Genomic DNA, 5,818 nt, shown 5'->3' with positions numbered 1-5,818 from the left:
GTGTGTCTGTTCCTGTGTGTCTGTGTGTGCGTCCCTGACAGTCTGTTCCTGTGTGTCTCTCTGACAGACGATGTCTGTTCCTCTGTTTGTGTGTGTGTGACTGACTGTGTTTCTGTGCGTGTGTGACAGACAGTGTCTATTCCTCTGTGTGTGTGTGACAGACAGTGTCTGTTCCTGTGTGTGTGTGTGACAGACAGTGTCTGTTCCTGTGTGTGTGACAGTGTCTGTTCCTCTGTCTGTGTGTGTGTGTGACAGACAGTGTCTGTTCCTCTGTCTGTGTGTGTGTGTGTGACAGACAGTGTCTGTTCCTGTGTGTGTGACAGTGTCTGTTCCTCTGTCTGTGTGTGTGTGTGACAGACAGTGTCTGTTCCTCTGTCTGTGTGTGTGTGTGTGAGACAGACAGTGTCTGTTACTGTGTGTGTGTGTGACAGACAGTGTCTGTTCCTGTGTGTGTGACAGTGTCTGTTCCTGTGTGTGTGTGTGACAGACAGTGTCTGTTCCTCCTTGTGTGTTTCTGACAGACAGTGTCTGTTCCTCCTTGTGTGTTTCTGACAGACAGTGTCTGTTCCTCCTTGTGTGTGAGAGACACTGTGTCTGTTCCTCTGTGTGTGAGAGACACTGTGTCTGTTCCTGTGTGTGTGTGTGTGACACAGTGTCTGTTCCTCTGTCTGTGTGTGTGTGTGTGTGTGACAGACAGTGTCTGTTCCTCTGTCTGTGTGTGTGTGTGTGACAGACAGTGTCTGTTCCTCTGTGTGTGTGTGTGTGTGTGTGTGTGTGTGTGACAGACAGTGTCTGCTGCTGTGTGTGTGTAACAGACAGTGTCTGCTGCTGTGTGTGTGTGTGTGTGTGACAGACAGTGTCTGTTCCTGTGTGAGTGTGTGTGTGTGACAGACAGTGTCTGTTCCTGTGTGTGTGCGTGTGTGTGACAGACAGTGTCTGTTCCTGTGCGTGTGTGTGAGACAGACAATCTGTTCCTCTGCGTGTGTGTATGACAAAAGTGTCTGTTCCTCTGTGTGTGACAGACAGTGTCTGTTCCTCTGTGTGTGTGTGTGTGTGTGTGTGTGTGTGACAGACAGTGTCTGTTCCTGTGCGTGTGTGAGACAGACAGTGTCTGTTCCTGTGCGTGTGTGAGACAGACGGTGTCTGTTCCTGTGCGTGTGTGAGACAGACAGTGTCTGTTCCTGTGCGTGTGTGAGACAGACAGTGTCTGTTCCTGTGCGTGTGTGTGACAGACAGTGTCTGTTCCTGTGTGTGTGAGACAGACAGTGTCTGTTCCTCTGTGTGTGAGTGAGACAGACAGTGTCTGTTCCTGTGTGTGTGTGTGACACAGTGTCTGTTCCTGTGTGTGTGTGACAGACAGTGTCTGTTCCTCTGTGTGTGTGTGTGTGTGTGTGTGTGTGTGTGTGTGTGCGTGTGTGATAGACAGTGTCTGTTCCTGTGTGTGTGTGACAGACAGTGTCTGTTCCTGTGTGTGTGTGACAGACAGTGTCTGTTCCTGTGTGTGTGTGACAGACAGTGTCTGTTCCTGTGTGTGTGTGACAGACAGTGTCTGTTCCTGTGTGTGTGTGACAGACAGTGTCTGTTCCTGTGTGTGTGTGACAGACAGGGTCTGTTCCTGTGTGTGTGTGACAGACAGTGTCTGTTCCTGTGTGTGTGCGACAGTGTCTGTTCCTGTGTGTGTGAGACAGACAGTGTCTGTTCCTGTGTGTGTGTGACAGTGTCTGTTCCTGTGTGTGTGAGACAGACGGTGTCTGTTCCTGTGTGTGTGTGAGACAGACGGTGTCTGTTCCTGTGTGTGTGTGAGACAGACGGTGTCTGTTCCTGTGTGTGTGTGTGACAGACAGTGTCTGTTCCTGTGTGTGTGAGACAGTGTCTGTTCCTGTGTGTGAGAGACAGACAGTGTCTGTTCCTGTGTGTGTGAGACAGACAGACAGTGTCTGTTCCTGTGTGTGTGAGACAGACAGTGTCTGTTCCTGTGTGTGTGAGACAGACAGTGTCTGTTCCTGTGTGTGTGAGACAGACCGTGTCTGTTCCTGTGTGTGAGAGACAGACCGTGTCTGTTCCTGTGTGTGAGAGACAGACCGTGTCTGTTCCTGTGTGTGAGAGACAGACCGTGTCTGTTCCTGTGTGTGCGAGACAGACCGTGTCTGTTCCTGTGTGTGCGAGACAGACCGTGTCTGTTCCTGTGTGTGCGAGACAGACCGTGTCTGTTCCTGTGTGTGCGAGACAGACCGTGTCTGTTCCTGTGTGTGCGAGACAGACCGTGTCTGTTCCTGTGTGTGCGAGACAGACCGTGTCTGTTCCTGTGTGTGCGAGACAGACCGTGTCTGTTCCTGTGTGTGCGAGACAGACCGTGTCTGTTCCTGTGTGTGAGAGACAGACCGTGTCTGTTCCTGTGTGTGAGAGTGTGTGTGTGTGTGTGTGTGACAGACAGACAGTGTCTGTTCCTCTGTCTGTGTGTGTGTGTGTGTGAGACAGACAGACAGTGTCTGTTCCTGTGTGTGTGAGACAGACAGTGTCTGTTCCTGTGTGTGTGAGACAGACAGACAGTGTCTGTTCCTCTGTGTGTGTGTGAGAGACAGTGTGTCTGTTCCTCTGTCTGTCTGTGTGTGTGTGTGAGAGACATGGTGTCTGTTCCTCTGTCTGTGTGTGTGTGTGAGACAGACAGTGTCTGTTCCTGTGTGTGTGAGACAGTGTCTGTTCCTGTGTGTGTGACAGTGTCTGTTCCTGTGTGTGCATGTGTGTGACAGACAGTGTCTGTTCCTGTGCGTTTGTGTGACAGACAGTCTGTTCCTCTGCGTGTGTGTATGACAAAAGTGTCTGTTCCTCTGTATGTGACAGACAGTGTCTGTTCCTCTGTGTGTGTGTGTGTGCGTGTGCGTGTGACAGACAGTGTCTGTTCCTCTGTCTATGTGTGTGACAGACAGTGTCTGTTCCTGTGTGTGTGTGTGACAGACAGTGTCTGTTCCTGTGTGTGTGTGTGAGAGACAGTGTGTCTGTTCCTCTGTCTGTCTGTGTGTGAGAGAGAGACATGGTGTCTGTTCATCTGTCTGTCTGTGTGTGTGTGAGACAGACAGTGTCTGTTCCTGTGTGTGTGAGACAGTGTCTGTTCCTGTGTGTATGTGTGACAGACAGTGTCTGTTCCTGTGTGTGTGAGACAGTGTCTGTTCCTGTGTGTGTGAGACAGACAGTGTCTGTTCCTGTGTGTGTGAGACAGACAGACAGTGTCTGTTCCTGTGTGTGTGTGACAGACAGTGTCTGTTCCTGTGTGTGTGTGACAGACAGTGTCTGTTCCTGTGTGTGTGTGTGACAGACAGTGTCTGTTCCTGTGTGTATGTGAGACAGACAGTGTCTGTTCCTGTGTGTATGTGTGACAGACAGTGTCTGTTCCTGTGTGTGTGTGACAGACAGTGTCTGTTCCTGTGTGTGTGTGACAGACAGTGTCTGTTCCTGTGTGTGTGTGACAGACAGTGTCTGTTCCTGTGTGTGTGTGACAGACAGTGTCTGTTCCTGTGTGTGTGTGACAGACCGTGTCTGTTCCTGTGTGTGTGAGACAGACCGTGTCTGTTCCTGTGTGTGAGTGTGTGTGTGTGTGTGTGACAGACAGACAGTGTCTGTTCCTCTGTCTGTGTGTGTGTGTGTGTGTGAGACAGACAGACAGTGTCTGTTCCTGTGTGTGTGAGACAGACAGTGTCTGTTCCTGTGTGTGTGAGACAGACAGACAGTGTCTGTTCCTGTGTGTGTGTGTGTGAGAGACAGTGTGTGTTCCTCTGTCTGTCTGTGTGTGTGTGTGTGTGACAGACAGTGTCTGTTCCTGTGTGTGTGTGTGACAGACAGTGTCTGTTCCTGCGAGTGTGTGACAGACAGTGTCTGTTCCTGCGTGTGTGTGACAGACAGTGTCTGTTCCTGCGTGTGTGTGACAGACAGTGTCTGTTCCTGCGTGTGTGTGAGACAGACAGTGTCTGTTCCTCTGTGTGTGTGTGTGTGTGTGTGACAGACAGTGTCTGTTCCTGTGTGTGTGTGTGTGTGACAGACAGTGTCTGTTCCTGTTTGTGTGTGTGTGTGTGACAGACAGTGTCTGTTCCTGTGTGTGTGTGTGTGTGACAGACAGTGTCTGTTCCTGTGTGTGTGTGTGTGTGTGACAGACAGTGTCTGTTCCTGTGTGTGTGTGTGACAGACAGTGTCCATTCCTCTGTGTGTGTGTGACAGACAGTGTCCATTCCTGTGTGTGTGTGTGTGTGACAGACAGTGTCTGTTCCTGTGTGTGTGTGTGTGTGACAGACAATGTCTGTTCCTGTGTGTGTGTGTGTGACAGACAGTGTCTGTTCCTCTGTGTGTGTGTGACAGACAGTGTCTGTTCCTGTGTGTGTGTGTGTGTGACAGACAGTGTCTGTTCCTGTGTGTGTGAGAGACAGACAGTGTCTGTTCCTGTGTGTGTGAGAGACAGACAGTGTCTGTTCCTGTGTGTGTGAGAGACAGACAGTGTCTGTTCCTGTGTGTGTGAGAGACAGACAGTGTCTGTTCCTGTGTGTGTGAGAGACAGACAGTGTCTGTTTCTGTGTGTGTGAGAGACAGACAGTGTCTGTTCCTGTGTGTGTGAGAGACAGACAGTGTCTGTTCCTGTGTGTGTGAGAGACAGACAGTGTCTGTTCCTGTGTGTGTGAGAGACAGACAGTGTCTGTTCCTGTGTGTGTGAGAGACAGACAGTGTCTGTTCCTGTGCGTGTGTGTGACAGACAGTGTCTGTTCCTCTGTGTGTGTGTGTGACAGACAGTGTCTGTTCCTGTGTGTGTGTGTGTGTGTGTGTGTGTGTGTGTGTGTGTGTGACAGACAGTGTCTGTTCCTGTGTGTGTGTGTGACAGACAGGGTCTGTTCCTGTGTGTGTGCGACAGACAGTGTCTGTTCCTGTGTGTGTGCGACAGACAGTGTCTGTTCCTGTGTGTGTGCGACAGTGTCTGTTCCTGTGTGTGTGAGACAGACAGTGTCTGTTCCTGTGTGTGTGTGACAGTGTCTGTTCCTGTGTGTGTGTGACAGACGGTGTCTGTTCCTGTGTGTGTGTGAGACAGACGGTGTCTGTTCCTGTGTGTGTGTGAGACAGACGGTGTCTGTTCCTGTGTGTGTGTGAGACAGACGGTGTCTGTTCCTGTGTGTGTGTGAGACAGACGGTGTCTGTTCCTCTGTGTGTGTGAGACAGACGGTGTCTGTTCCTGTGTGTGTGTGTGACAGACGGTGTCTGTTCCTGTGTGTGTGTGTGACAGACGGTGTCTGTTCCTGTGTGTGTGTGTGACAGACGGTGTCTGTTCCTGTGTGTGTGTGTGACAGACGGTGTCTGTTCCTGTGTGTGTGTGTGACAGACGGTGTCTGTTCCTGTGTGTGTGTGAGACAGACGGTGTCTGTTCCTGTGTGTGTGTGAGACAGACGGTGTCTGTTCCTGTGTGTGTGTGAGACAGACGGTGTCTGTTCCTGTGTGTGTGTGAGACAGACGGTGTCTGTTCCTCTGTGTGTGTGTGTGTGTGTCTGTTCCTCTGTGTGTGTGTCTGTTCCTGTGTGTCTGTGTGTGTGACAGACAGTGTCTGTTTCTGTGTGTGCGTCCCTGACAGTCTGTTCCTGTGTGTCTCTCTGACAGACGATGTTTGTGTGTGTGTGACTGACTGTGTTTCTGTGTGTGTGTGACAGACAGTGTCTGTTCCTCTGTCTGTGTGACAGACAGTGTCTGTTCCTGTGTGTGTGTGTGACAGACAGTGTCTGTTCCTGTGTGTGTGACAGTGTCTGTTCCTCTGTCTGTGTGTGTGTGTGACAGACAGTGTCTGTTCCTCTGT

Source organism: Chiloscyllium punctatum, chromosome 36 (assembly GCF_047496795.1).
Source record: "Chiloscyllium punctatum isolate Juve2018m chromosome 36, sChiPun1.3, whole genome shotgun sequence".
Classification (NCBI taxonomy): domain Eukaryota; kingdom Metazoa; phylum Chordata; class Chondrichthyes; order Orectolobiformes; family Hemiscylliidae; genus Chiloscyllium; species Chiloscyllium punctatum.
This window is presented reverse-complemented; position numbering follows the sequence as displayed.